Here is a 15,856-nt window from a genome sequence, read left to right as displayed (position 1 = left end):
TTCAGCTAATCAAATCCCTTAAAATGTTCGACTACATAATCTTCGGAAGAGGTCAACTTCCAAAGGTTCTCAATATCTTCCTAGACCATGCTTTGTTGGTAAGTTTGATCCTGGACGTTTTTATTTCGTTCGCTTTTCTTATATTTTTCTTTGATTTAAGAGAAATTTTGGAAAAATGCCCCAAAATGGACTGCTATCTTGGAAATCTGACCCAACGATAAAATGACTTGGAAAAATGCCCCACCGTTAGATATAGCTGTTAACTCCACATGTGCGAGTTATCACGTGCGGAAAAATGACAGAAGTGCCCAGATCCGATAAGATCTTGCCACGTATGCGTATAATTCGACGGACTAAGATGTGTCTGTTAACACACGTGACTAACCCATATGTGGGAATTATAAGTATATTCTTCATTTTCATTTTTCTAGATCTGCATAAAAAAAAAACAGAAGAGAGAAGGAGAAAGAAAAGAAAAGAGAAGATCAGTGAAGGTGTTGATTTCAGATCTATTATAATGTTAATATCAATTGTTCATGTTTAAGAATACATCACTTTACTGTTGCAGTGATTAAAAAGCTCGAGAAAATTATTGAGAAATAGTTGCATAAGAGGAAAGTTGAAGAAGATGATTGGGCTTGATTTGATCGTCAAAACAAGTAAGTAAATATAGCCCAATCCTTTATTTTGCTTGAATTGCATGATGACGATGTGTTGTGTTAATTCGTGAAATTGTAATTGAAACCAAATTTAGGGTTTACTAATACTATTACTGACTCATTCATTATTAATTTGTGTCTTTATTTTTAATCATCTGATATTGGATATGTAAGATATAATTTGAATGCATCAATCGTAATCTATATGATGATTAGTTTGTGGTGAGATTAGGTATGAATGTGTAAAAATTGTATTCATTAACTTAGAGAAATATGAGGTAACTTAGATTGATAAGATCAATTTGGAAGTATGCTTTGAGGGATATGTATAAAATAGTGTTTGTTTTATTGGAATCAGTTTGATTTACATGAATTTTAGTTAGTCAATGCTTGTCTACGGTTGCTGACTAAAACATTATGTTGTTTTATTTATGAGATGCAAGTTGTGTGGGTTAGTATGTTGGTTTACATTTCCACTACGCCAACATACACAATGTGTCCATCCGATAAGAATGAGCCACCAAAGTCAACAAAGTTTAATTCACCTACCAGACCCACATTCACTGTAAAATGCAAAAGTTAATTTAATTCAACTAATTTCCTGTTGTGCTTTATAGGTACTGAAGGGTATTTGAGGGTCAGGTCCGTCGTAGTCCTACAATTATACAATAATTAAGCTCGCCCGTAATCAATGATAACAGAGGGCCAGGTTTGCAATGAGTATGCGTTCAGCAAATGTACTCGTGTCTGACTTAGTTGGAGAGTATAAAGCAAAATGAAGTAATGGTAAGTGAAAACAAATTTAACGATATATCTGAATGACAATCTTTCTCAATCCCGTAAGTTTTTCTTCTTACACTGCACGCTTTTTAATTGCCCAAGGATGAAACCTGGTTAGTAGAAAAATGATGATTGCTTAATTCCTCTTGCTGACGTGATTGTTAAAATCTAGGTGATGTTTAAGTTACTGCCAGAAATCTATTGTTGTTTCTTGCCTGTTGGTGTATCTGCCTATGGTTGATTTTCTCCCTCTATTTTTTATTGCTGCATTTCTCACCGGTCATTCGTCTAACCATAATCAAAAGAGAGATTACTGCCATGATATAATCTATTAATTTATTGGAGTTATTGTTGGTCTATAAGAGATAGAATTCTGAACCAATAATCAGTATTGCTTTTATTTCGATAATTGGTAGTCAAAACCCACGGATGGAAACTAGGCAACTTTGTAGGATGTTAGCTGATTTTTGAGTCAGAAAAATACAGTGCCATTACAGATGAAATAGCATTAAGTGTCGGATGTTTGTATTAATGTAGATAATAGTTCAGTTATGAGTTTTTTGAGATGCTTGTGGGGAATTTGATTTGTTTGTAATGAATTTTATTTGTATGTATATATTAGGATCTAATCCAAAGAGGAAAAGAGTGAGAACAGAGAATTTTGTTGGTGGAGATACATTTGTTGTAGGCATTGTAACTCCACAGAAGACCAGGAAGAAATCTACCTCAACAACTGCATCTTCAAGCAAACACTACAAGAAAACATGGCTTAAGCGACCAAAATCCCAGCAAGAGCCCATAATTTTAGTCACTTTAAGGGTTTAAGCATCCAAAGTTGCAACTGCCATAAAGTTTGGCGGCTACAAACCTGTGTCATCTAATATCTAGCCACGACTGAATGTGTTTGCTCGCTACATCACTCTTTCAAGTCATCTATAGCAGCTTGAAAAGTGCTCGGGTAGCTATTTACTTTGAGGCACCGACTCCTAGCAACTAACAAATGAATCGGTTGGTACAACCTCTCTATGAGCAACCAAGTTTAAGCGGCCACCACATGTTCAAAAGAGAAGTCAGTTTTGGAAGTAGGCATTTGAAACCAATAATGATCTCATTTTAGTTTCTTATTAGTTAGATTAGTGTCATACGGATCATGGTTGTTATCTTAGTTTACTATTAGGGGTGCACAATGGCATGTCGGTCTGGATTTTAGGAAAAACCATTGACCAAACCGTATACACCTCGGTTTTCGATTTCAAAACTGCCACTGAACTGTTGATGGATTGGTTGCGTTTGAAACCGATCCCAGTCCGCTCGGTCATTTTCTGGCTACTACTGTTTTAACTAGTTTCAAATGAGAAGAAAAAAACAAACAAAAGAAATCAAAAAACTATCCTACAACATGAAATAGATCTCGGAGCTTTACCGAACCCTTGAAAATTTAAAATTATATCGATAATTCCTTCGGTCAAAAAAAATGTGGAACTTGGTCAATTATGCCGATTAACGCATCAGTTCTCATCTCGGTGAAAAATAGAAATCAGCTTGGCCAAGGTGAAATTTTTGGTCTCGGATAAATTAAGTGAACTAAATGGATATCTGAGTTGACTTAATAGTCAACCATATAAACGCATGGAATCCAAGAAAAATCGAGTAACTATTGAATAAATTTGATTAATAACGGGTGAAATTCGTTTGAAATTAATAGGCAATAATACAATTATACCCATGGAATCCAAGGAAAATCGTGTGGAGCGAGCGATGTTGGATAAGGTTAATATATAACAGGTGAAATTGACTAAAGAGTATGGACATTCGGCTAAAATTATCGATAACATGAGAAGCCGATGTAATACAAGAGAAAGTGGGTGAGGTCGACCGACATAAAGTAGAACTGACAGATATTTTTTTTTTAAGTGTACTAAATGAAAATTCGATATGATTTAATAGTTAACCATATAAACCCATTGACTCCAGGAGCAATTGAGTGATATTGAATAAAATTGATTGATAACATGTGAAATTGACTATACTCAATCGGCGCATACGGTTAAAATGATGAATAATTAGAAGAAAACCGATATATCTGATTGAAAATGAATGCGGCAACCAAATTTGGTAAGATTAACCGGTAACAAATAAAATTAAATGAAGTGGACGGAAATTTGATTTGAATTAATCGGTAACCTTATAATTAAACCAATGGGAATCTAAGAGAAATTGAGTGAGGCCGAGAGAGATTGGATAACATTAATATATAACGGATGAAACCTTTTTCCGGCGACTTCGAAAAAGAAAATTGGCTCCAAGGTCGAAACCTAGCCGGGAGTGGACTACTATAAGTCGAAAACTATGTAAGAACGTACCAGTGTACAATATGCCAGAACATGATATTACTTCAAGACTTCTTGACGATATGTATTGAATCACTGCAAATTAAAAAATCGGGTAGGATCCATTGACATGGTTATATCGATATAATCTTCACATTTTAGCGTCATTTTTGTACTAAGCTCAACCTGCAATGAATTTGAAGCTAATTTTTGGGTGACATGTTCCTCATATAAAACTCTATATTTATACCAAAAATGAAAATATACCGCAATACGAAACTTCACCATCCATAAATGAATGCCTTATGAAAGAAACACAAATCTACTTTAAAGAAACACGTCATTTTTTCTACTGAGCTCAACCGGAAATGAATTTGAAGCTAATATTTTGTTAACATGTTCCTCATGAAAAATTCTACATTCCTACCAAAAATTAAAATATTCCGAGATACGAAACTTCACCATCCATAAATGAATGCCTTATGAAAGAAACACAAATCTACTTTAAAGAAACACGTCATTTTTTCTACTGAGCTCATCCGGAAATGAATTTGAAGCTAATATTTTGGTAACATGTTCCTCATGTAAAATTCTATATTCCTACAAAAAATGAAAATATTCCGAAACACGAAACTTCACCATCCACGAGTGGATGCCTTACGAAAGAAACAAAAATCTACATTGACGGGACATACTCCAATGTAATCTGTGTCGCGGCAACTTTTCCACCGTTGGATAAGATAGTTATCCGTGTGAATTTTGTGTTTGCAAGCACATGCGTCCGATTTAAGATTCTAGTTCTCTATTGGCCAATTACATTTCATGCGGATCCTAAATGATAGATTGTGTGATTAGGCTCCGATTTTTCCTCCGTTGGATAAGGTAATTATCCGTGTGAACTTTTGTGTTTACCTATAAGTCGTCCGATCTAGAGGCCCTAGCTTTCTATTAGCAGATCATATACCATGCGGATCGCAAATGTTAGATTGTGTGAGTTAGGCTGTGAGTATTTACATGTCCGTCTGACCGACGTCCGTCCCTAACACATGTTAATATCAAAAGAATTTATTAATCTAAATGATTATCAATTTCGGGCATCTTGGCCGGAATTCCGGCGAATTTCGGATCACCATAAAACGAAACACAAGATTTCGCCGAAACAGAAAGGAATCGAAAATTCCGGGTATCTTGGCCGGAATTTCGGATATTAGAACATTTCGAGAACAATGGAACCACTCCGTCCAACGACCACAAATATGTTCATGGGATCTCTCTTCTAGGCGAGAACTAGAGAAAATACAGGAATCATATGGATTACCACTCCATCCAACAACCACACATATATTCTAAGGAGCAATGCTATTGATGCAGGAATTTCAGTTGCAGAAAATTATAATTGACCATTTTATCCCGATTTTATCTTATTTTATCCATCTCATTACCCATTGATTCAAACAATCAACACATAAACAATCAACATACAATCATGTCAGCTTCCCCCATACTGATAATTGACCATACAACATAAACAGGGCATAATTTCCCCGCAACTTTTATCTTAAAAATCTGATAATTGACCACACATAAACAGGGCATAATTTCAATGTCGATTCAAAATATATAACAAAAGTTCAATTAGATGGGGAGCCTTTCTAAAAATATCCACTTTCCATTACATCATGTCTCCCGGTGCTAGTACAGATTCATGAGTGATGGAATATGGTGAAGAAGAAGAAGAAGAAGAATAGAGATTGATTTTTTATGGAACACAACAAATAGATCTGGTTTTTCAGATTTCATCTCAGTCAAAGATATTTATTATCTTTGGAACCATCGATTGCTAATATGTGCCGACGATGACAACCACACAGCTGTAATATGGGCTAACATACACGTTTTACCAAGTTTTACCTCCCTTGAAAGTAGGTGATCGTTACAACAAATAGATCCTGCCGTATTTTTGGAGTATTGCCGTATGTGGCTGTGTCCATACGGACGGACACACGATACGGCGACCCAATGGGCGTATTGGTGCAACCCAGATAGCCATACGATTAAAGATACTAGTTTTCAATTTGCTAGTTACAATATCATGCAGATCCATAAATGTTAAGGTGTAAATAAATTACTAAAGGCACCCACGTCTTTGATAAGTGGCACCCATTCTTAGTTCCTTTGAAAATAAATTTTTATGCAAATTTTGTGTAATAAAAGAAAATATTTTTCCAATATTTGATTTATCTATTAATAGAGAGTTTAATAGATAAATCAAATTTAGGTTATAATTTTTGACATTTTAAAGGTGTAGTATAATTTTTGTAAAATATTGAGTATTATAATCTAATTTAGGTTATATATAATTTTTTTTCTTTTTTTTTTTGTGGTATACGCTATATGTAAATCTATTAATACTACATTACTAATTAATGATGAACTTTTTATATATAAAAAAAATAAAACCAAAATATATTCCCCTATTTCTAATTAAGGAATGGTACATGTGCAAAACGCACGTCCAACAATCTCAGCTCTGGATTTCATTGTGAGACGTTAGATCTTTTATCGAGATTGTGCATCTCGTTTACCCTTATAAAACCGAAAGCGATAAAACCCTAACCCTTCCTCGCATCAAAATCTCCGCCTCCTTCCTCTACCTCATCTCCACTTTCCCTTCTCTTGCTAAACCCGATCTCATTTCTCACAGAGATTTAACTCTCTTCTCCTCTCTGTAATCAACCGCAAAACCGCTGTTGCTTCATTTCTCTCTCTGGTAACATCAACAATACCAGATCCATCTTCTATAGCCGAGTCTTGTTGCACCTGATTTCGTTTCATGCCCTAACCATCGCAGTCTTGTATCACACTCCCATCCATCCAAAACTCTTGATTCTGATCCTCCAAATCACTACGCCTTCGTCAATCATCCACCAATAATCAAGGAAGCAACATGTTCGTTTCAATTGCCGATTCATTTTAGTTTCTGTAGTTTTGATTTTCTGAAAGAAAAGAAGAAGAAGTTGCGATGATGGTTAAACAACTCTTTAATCTGATTAACAAATGATTCTTTGCTTTTATCTTCATTGTATCTTGATCTATGGATATTAGATCTTCTTTGGTTGTTGATTTTACGGTGCAATGACGATTGTTTGGAAAACCCATCTCATTATGAGAAAGCATATCCATTTTATATCTGAGCACCCAAAAAATTTCTTTTAATTTATTTTTCAAAGTTTATTTAGGGCTTTTCTTATTCGATGCATTTAGGGATTTTGGTTCTTATCAGATTCTGAAAATTTTGCATTTTTTTTTACTGCAATCCGTTACCCTAGGTTTGATTGGGTTCGATGTTGATGTTAAAAACATAAAATTTGGTTATTGCAGGTAAAGACTAGTAAATTAAATCTTTATGATTCTTTAGATATATTTTGATTATGGTTATTTGACAGATTTGAACTCTAATGATTGTTGAAGAGTTGAGATTTGTGGTTATTCGACTGAGTTTATGTTTTTCCTTCATTTTTTTCATGTTCAATTTTTGTTGTATGTTGAATTAATAGCTTACTGAGTTTCCTTTTGGGTTTGATTCATATTGTTCTTCATTTAGTTTTGTTTGTTCATCTGAAATTGGCAAAGAGCCTTAATCAATTTTTCAGAAATTAGTAATCAGTAGTCTGCAATGATCGTAGTAATAGTGGTGTTCAGCGATTTGTTGTAATGAACATATCAAATTTACGTCTCAGACAAGAGTGTTTGAAGGGTACCTTTAAATTAGGTACCAAAGTTATGGGTTTTATTGATTGGTTCTTTATGTTGTTATGGTTGTCATAGTTTTTCATTTTTCCAATGGGTCTAGACTTTTGTTTGTTTGGAATCAAAAAATCTGATTAGGTTTGCTCCACTAATCTAAGCTTTGAAAAAGGAACAAAAGTATCAGGTATTATTGATTAGTTCTTGATCAAGTTTGATTTCCTTATTATGTATAGTTCTAATTTGAATTTGCTTGTTTGTATATATGCAGGACCAATTTTTGGAGGAAGGAATTAGATCCGGAACGAGAACTCTATTGACCTCAAAATCAGAGCTAAAATCTAAAAGAACAGATTGAATGATATTAAGTTGCAGAATCGATCCGTGTTTTTAAGCTTGTCCAGTGATATTTCAAAGAACTCTAATCTTCTCAAAGTTGAAGTTGAAATGGATGTATCAATCTTGTTCCTCTTCTAATTTCTTTTACCAAATAAACGGGATTTTATTTTTTCTATCTTTGTCAAGCTGATTGTAAATTTGTTGATTAATAAATGATATTGTAATTGATTAATAAAATAAATTAATTTGCATTTAATTTGGTTATCATATTTTATTTCTATATTAATTTTAATTTCATTTTTTAATCATCCGAGTAAAAACTGTCCTGAAGCTTTCAAACCAACCGGCATATTCCCTGCTGATGAATATCTAGAGCACTGCTAATGAATATCTAGAGCAACTAATGTGAGACAAGCTCAAAGTTAGGAGCAACTATTTTTAGACAAGATCAAAGTTAGGACCGACTAAAATCTCGTACTTCAGAAACCCTTGAGCAACCGATTATTGGTCGGTTAAGTCGCTCTAAACATTGATCAACTTAACCTATTGCTCAGAAGGATGGTTGAGATAAAGTTAAAGCTATGACATTGGTTAGCCGCTGCGGAAGTTGAAGCATATTTTGAGCGACTCGATTAGGGATAATTGGAATAAATTTAAAGCAGTGACATTAGTTAACCGCTGATGATAGTTGGAACATATTTAGAGCGACTCACATTATGATGGTTGGAATAAATTTAAAGCAATTATATTAGTTAATCGCTGATGGTAGTTGAAACATATTTAGAGCGAGTGCCTAACTGCTCTAGACCTATAGAGATCCCACCTTTTGCAACTCAAGAGCGAGAGCCAAATTAAGTCGCTCTAAGGGTTAGTGCGACTTAATATGGGCTTTTGCAACCAAAACTGCCCGGTTGCTTAATCCAGTTTTTCTTGTAGTGAAAGCTGCTGCTGCTCCATCAACCTCTGTTGTTGGTTCGAAAAAGAAGACAAATGGCAATGCTGCATCATCAACCTCAGTTGTATTAATGTACATAATATTCAGTTGTGAGTTTTATGCTATGTTTCCAAAAACTTGCAAGACAATATGGTTATGTTATGCTCCCTAAACTTCAAAGACAATATGGTTGTATTATGTTACGGTAGATTTTAATTAGAAATTGAACTTCTAAGACGATATATGATTTGAATTGGTGATGAAATTTATGGACTGCTAGAGACGTGACAACATCTGGTAGTGACAAGGATAAACGGTTGGATGCAAGGACAGGTGCCACGTAGAGCAATTTGAGATGGACATAAAAAGGCATTTCCCGACAATAAAGTTCCCACATGGTTTCTCTCACGTTGTCACGTGCCTTTCACGAGCCAAAGTCCTCATCTTAGTCCGTCGAATTATGTGCATACGTGGCGGTAGTTCAACTGGCTGGATTTGAGTGGGGGCTGGGTCCGGCTCTAGTCTAGCAAAAAAAAATAAAAAATTATGCATATACGTGACAGGATCTGGGCATTTCTGCCATTTTTCCACACGTGAGAACTCACACATGTGGAGTTAACAGTTATTTCTAATGGTGAGGCATTTTTCCAACACTTTTTAACGTTGGGGCAGAATTCCAAGATAGCAGTCCATTTTGGGACATTTTCCCGATTTTCCCTTGATTTAATTGTTGTGTTCGATTGATTTTTTGAAAATTTAATGTAGTGTTGCAGATTTTGGTAGAGGACACTGAGAAAAGAACAGGCATCCATCTAAGGTGAATCATCTAAAATCAACATTAAACCACCATCTTTGTCTGCTCTATTTGTCATCTTTAGATGGAATGTGATTGTTTCTGTATGGGTATGTAATTTTCGACTAAATTTTTGTTTCTTAATTGTCATCGAATTTGTGTTTTAGAATCTGGGTAAGTGAAATATGTTTCAGCTTTATGATTTTTTGTACGTGGTTTTTGGATAATTTTGTGGAAAGAAAAACGGATTCGTGCTAATTAGGTTAATTGTTAACCCATAAAGAAAAAGGGATTATACATTGTTTGTCTGCTTTCCTTAATAGAAAGCATCTTAAGTAGGTGCTAAACTATATAGCTTAGCACTTATTTCATTTCCATTTGCTTCTTTTGAGTTGTTTCCATGTATTAGCTTAGTAAGTTAGGAACTTCTTCCTGAGCTTTAACAGATTATTAAGTTGACTCGACAATTATTCAAACAACGTACCTTCCCTGAATATGAAGCACCCACCACAATATGACCCTGGAGTTTCAATATTGTCTAGTGCGAGCAAGGTCAGCGGTTTACCATCTGCTTCTGTTGATCTCTCCATTCCAAGTCCTACTTATTCAAGCATACAACACAAATTGAGCCTCTATGATAAATGCTCATAGTTGGGAGGGCCTGGCCACACTGATACGAAGATTTTGATCCTCTGTGACTGATGCTGATAGAGATGAAAGAGGATTCACAAGCGAGAGCAGCATGCACGACGAATATACTCCTTAACAGCGAGTATGTGAAGCATGTGGATTGTGTTACGCAAGATTCCTGCTCCGGCAAATCTCCTAAGAGATCATTGAGAGTTGTAATGCTCGAAGGCTTCAACTTTGCCGCCCTTATTCATTGCTTGAAGATTTCCTTTAGAATCCCCCTGTTTTGTACTTTGTGGTAAGTCAGTAAGGTAAGTACAATTCTTAATTTTGCGCAAATTTTTGTTTTCTTATTTTCGGGTTTCGTTCTAATGCAGGTTTTCTATCTAGCTCAATTTAAGGTATTGAAAGTTTTATGTGTTGACGCATTGTTTTCGGATATAAGCAAGGAAAATGTTATCTAGACATAACTATCCATATGTTGCTCTGCGGTTGAGGTAGAAGTTCTCCCTTTCCTTTATATTTTTCAAACAAGTGGTCTTCATTTAACAGCTTTGATTGAAACAATTTTTTAATAATGTTGGAACATTCGAGTACTAAAACCTTAGTAGCCAGGAACGTGAAGAGTCGTCACGAATCTCAGTGAGAACCGCGAATTTGCATTCCCCAGTGAAAATCGTGATGGGAACGCGTTCCTAACAAGAAAAAAAACGCGTTCCTGATAAGGGGGAACGTTTCAATTAAAAACCCACAATTCCAGCTGTAACAAACATCTTATTGAAGCATATCTAGTAGTATCTGGCTACATATACTAACTGTATATTCTCATATCTTCACGTATATTCTAGTATATCATATATCTAGTTCTTATATATTCTAGTTTAGCTTTTTTTTTTGATCGGTTATTTTAGGTTAGCTTTAATATCACCATATAACCCTTATCTTACTTGTTTTAGCCTTTATCTTATCAAGATGTTAGTGTCAGTGTTTATCTAGACTACCATCTTCCCAGTTCCCTACACGTCTATAAATAGACTACGCCACTTCGAACCACAAGGTTCACAGGATGATGATGGGTTCACAGGATAGGCAAGCACCAAATGAGAGATATATTAAAACTAGAAGAAAGTAGGTACTTCATTAAGTTTTCTGAATGTTATATGTTGTTGTCTTCTTTCTTTCTTGTTTATAAATATGGAAAAACTGGTAGTATAAGTAAACCTAATTTACGTTCCCGACTCGTTCCTCGAATTTCATTTTTTGAAAATTTTACGATTTTCGTTCCCGCCCTCGCTTTCGTTCCCAACCCCGTTCCCGCTCCTGACTATTAAGACTAAAACTACAGGAAAACTGCAAGAGAAAACGACATAAAAAACTACAAAATTCCAGTTTATATTTTTTCCTTTGGAGTTGTTGGATACAATGTGCCAAGAAAAAAATGTTTCTGGTGGTTCACCTAAAAATAGTAAAAATTCAATAATTTCTTCTCCTATTAGCTATTGATCGTTCATAAGTTGCGAAGAAAAAAATAAGGAAAAATCGGAAAAATGCCCCAAAACTCGATACCCATCGGAAAAATGCCCTGTAGTTTGAAATTTATGAGAAAATGCCCGACCGTTACCATTTCCGTCCAACTTTAATTAAATGGTCAAACAGGAGACACGTACGGATTACATGTACGGATGTCTCTATCATCAACGGCTATAATATGCATCTAATTCTCCTCCTAATGGTCATGATTTCGTCTTCTTCATCTGAGCCTTAAAAATCCCAATTTTATGAACCTTAAGAATAAAAGTTCATCAGCTGAACCACAATAACCAAAATCAAATATTTTGAAATGAGTAATAAATCAAACTCTTCTTAGACCCAAAATTGCATGTTCTAGATAAACAAAATTAAACTACACTTATGCAAAAAAACAATGGAACATGGAACTGGGTTTTATTTCTCCCCGTCTTCCTTCAACTGTAATGGAGAAACTATGATCGATAAAACCTTAAATTTGATGAACCATGGCATTGATTCAACTGCAAGTAATGGAAAATTGAGCCTTGATTCAATTGCATGTGAGTAATAATCAAATTAAATAAACATAAAATTAAACCCTAACTATGGCTAGTTCTTCACCATGAAACAGATTACTAGGACTCTACCGTTTTGAATAAATAATTCTTTCTGTTTTTGATAAGCTTTTCTGTGTTTCTAAAGAAGAAGCAAATACAGTATGGGAGAGTGGGAGGAGAAAAGACGAAGATGGTTTTTATTTATCACCGTTCTAGTCAATGTGGTTAGATTGACTAAACCAACTTTGGACGGAAATGGTACCGGTGGGGCATTTTCCCATAAATTTCAAACTGCAGGGCATTTTCCCGACGGGTATTGAATTTTGGGACATTTTCCCAAATTTCCAAAAAAATAATCCTATCTACGGCTCCATTATTGCTGCTGATCAAATTATCTTCCAAAGTGTCTTATGCACGTTTCTAAGCGAAACTCCGTCAAGACTCCCATTGGTTTTAGACATGTAAGTTTCATTTTGAACGTATTCTGTTTTGTAGATTTCTTTGATTTTATTGTTCCCTTCCAATGTTTTTTCTGAAAAATTTGATGCATTGATGTAGATTTTTGTTGGTTCGAGACATACCGAGTTTCTTTTAATTTCTAATTGGAAATTCAAGTCCTTCCCCTTTCAGTTTCTCAGTTGATTGTTCTTGAAGCGGAGATTTTTCTGTTACGAGAAACACTGATTTGGTTTCCTATTCAAAATCATTTCAGATGTTCCTGGTGCGGTTGTATAAACTAAAAGACAGATCCAGATCCAGTAAAAGTTGCTTCGTATTTGCGACTGTATTTAGTACGGTGGACGACCTTTTCTTTAGGTAAGATGTTGATTTGCTACATGTATTTATTTCTGAAAAGACCAAGTTTAATCTTCAATCTAGGAATCCTTATTTTAGCATGTTTAATAATTTTTCAACTTTTTTTATGTTTTCTATCATTTTGCCTTAAAGTATGTTGTAACTAAGATACTGTACACTACTGTTTCCCTCTATATCTGATGTTAATTTGGATAAGTTGTTGCTTTGGTTTTTATACTAGGGTTGTTTAGTTAATTTTCTAAGGGTGTTGGAAGAAGCCAAGGACATGAAGTTGTTTGAAGACAATTGAACTGGATCCATGCCGTCAAAAGTTTACTAACATTTAACTGAATTTAGAAAATCATATGACAGTGTTGCTTTGCAGTACTGTTTCTTGAAACTAGGAAAGCAGCAGTAATTTGTAATGGTACAGGTTAATGAATGAGTTTCGTCTTTCATAGCTACTGGAAACGGTCCCATCTTTGAAGTAGACGGTGAATACACAAAGAAATGGGATGAACTGCTCTCTTTGCAATACACAGCCTCATTTTCAAACCCATATCTACTTTTTCAAGGCAGTCAGATTTTCACTACATTCGGAAGAGCATCAACCTCAGGGTTCTATTCTATAGCACTGGAAGTCGTGATGCACGAAAGAAATTAAAAATTTTCAACCAAGATTACAACTCAATGATTTCATATTCTAGAGTGTGACCCATTGAGGATCAACAACCATTATCAGTTACGATTACAAATACTTTTTCAGAAAAATGTTTATTTGGAAGGGGATTCAGTGGAGTTGATTACTTGAGAGAAGAAGATAATGAGACTTCTTACTTAATTTAATTTTACTTCAGTTTTTATTTGCATATTACGACTTGGTTTTTGCAGTTGGTTTACACACCTAAAATTTCATCTATTTTTATTGTAAAACTCCGTGATCGGGTCTCTCCATGTATGTGCTGGGGGAGACTTACCAAATCCGAGCGGCTATGTGCAAAACGAATCCTACACAAGCAATGAAACAGAAATGCGGAAAATACACAACTACGCAATATAGAAGCAATCACACAACACCGGCAATTACGTGGAAAAACCCCTCCAAGATGAAGGGTAAACAATCACGGGAAAATCTTTCACTATGACAATAATGGGTTACACGCAATTCTCCCAATTTAGGGATAACAACAACTTCAAGGTGCATATAGCACTTGGATAACTATTTGCCTAAATTACACTCACCCCTAAGGATGGATCAGCAATTCATTTATCAATTGATAAGATTCACAAACAATAGCAAGTGATTGAGATACTTACTACTAGGATTTGAACAAACCCTAGATTTTCCCTCATTGAAGAGATGTGGAAATTCATAGCTCAATCTTCACCACAACAACCAAATGGATCCTTAACAAGGAACCCTTCTTCTTCCTCTTCAAGATTAACCCAAAATCTCACCAAAACTCTCTAATGGTGGCTGCTCATTTTTCTCTCTTTTCTCATTGCCTCTCTTACTCTCTTTTTCACGACATAAGAAGTGAAGAAGATAAACATATCGTGGACGTGTTTTGTAAACAAAACATAATCCTAACTAGGATGCTGCTAGTTAGCTCCTCCCATTGGTTAAGGGGACACCTGGACTGTTGGGTCCATAAGGAGTAAACCCAACAATCTCCCCCTTACGACTTATGTCAAAGTACATGTCACCACCAACCCTGCCCTGCTGCAGAAATACACATGCTTGTACTTTGGTAGCGACTTTATCATCATATCAGAACCATTGTTATATGTATGGATCTTCTCAATATACAAGACCTTCTCATCGAGAACTTCTTGTATCCACTGATACCTAATATTGATGTTCTTGGACCTCGAGTGAAAACTCGATTTCTTGCTGAGATGGATGGCACTCTGGCTGTCACAGTAAACGATGAACCTTTGTTGCTTCACACCGAGTTCTCTAACAAACCTATTCATCCATATCATCTCCTTGCAACTCTCCATAGCTGCAATGTACTCTTCCTCTGTTGTAGACAATTCCACACATTTTTGTAACTTGGATTGCCAAGACACAACTCCCCATGCATAGGTAAATAAGTAACCCGATGTTGACTTGAGACTGTCTTGAGCACCTGCCAAATCTGAATCTTTGTAACTAACTAACTCTGGCTTGTCACCTCCATAGCACAAACACAGATTATGAGTACCCCTTAGATACCGTAGTATCCATTTTACTGCTTCCCAATGCTCCGGACCAGGATTTGATAGAAATCTTCTTACCATTCCAACTGCATAAGCTATATCTGGCCTTGTACACACCATTGCATACATCAAACTACCAACATCATTCTATTTCTCAACATCATTCATAGGACATTGATCACGAGTTAACTTAAAATGGTTTGCAAGTGGACAACTTACCGGCTCAACCTTTTTCATGTTGAATCTTTGCAACACCTTCTCAATGTAGCTTCCTTTTGATAACCACAGCTTCCTTTCTTTCCTATCACGAGTAATTTCCATGCCAAGAATATGCTTTGCTGCGCCCAAGTCTTTCATAGAAAAAGACTTGATCAAATGTTACTTTAACCTGTCAATTTTCTTCTTATCTTTGCCAACAATAAGCATGTCATCAACATATAGCAAAAGAATAAGGAAATCACCATCAACAAATTTTTGAATGAATACACAATGATCTGAAGTTCTCTCTTGTACCATGTTCCTTCATGAACGATTCAAACTTCTTGTACCATCTTCTAGGAGCTTTCTTCAAACCATATAGA

At 35.4% G+C, this 15,856-nt stretch overlaps 2 long non-coding RNA genes across 3 annotated transcripts; both read left to right on the top strand.

The window, feature by feature from the left end:
- The first annotated feature begins 446 nt into the window (after window positions 1-446).
- On the top strand, window positions 447-3,233 carry LOC113318233. 2 transcript variants are annotated; one of them, XR_003344356.1, is made up of 3 exons: window positions 447-659; window positions 1,277-1,445; window positions 2,062-3,233. It is a non-coding gene; the product is annotated as an uncharacterized LOC113318233 (long non-coding RNA). The 2 variants fall into 2 exon arrangements; XR_003344357.1 differs by lacking the exon at window positions 2,062-3,233 and having other exon boundaries at window positions 1,277-1,693.
- A 3,170-nt stretch (window positions 3,234-6,403) lies between these two features.
- Window positions 6,404-8,120, top strand: LOC113318232. The gene is made up of 2 exons (XR_003344355.1): window positions 6,404-7,703; window positions 7,788-8,120. It is a non-coding gene; the product is annotated as an uncharacterized LOC113318232 (long non-coding RNA).
- Window positions 8,121-15,856: the final 7,736 nt, after the last annotated feature.

Source organism: Papaver somniferum, chromosome 10, assembly GCF_003573695.1.
Source record: "Papaver somniferum cultivar HN1 chromosome 10, ASM357369v1, whole genome shotgun sequence".
NCBI lineage: Eukaryota > Viridiplantae > Streptophyta > Magnoliopsida > Ranunculales > Papaveraceae > Papaver > Papaver somniferum.
The sequence above is the reverse complement of the archived record's forward strand: the minus strand, read 5'-3'. Positions and strand labels throughout refer to the sequence as shown.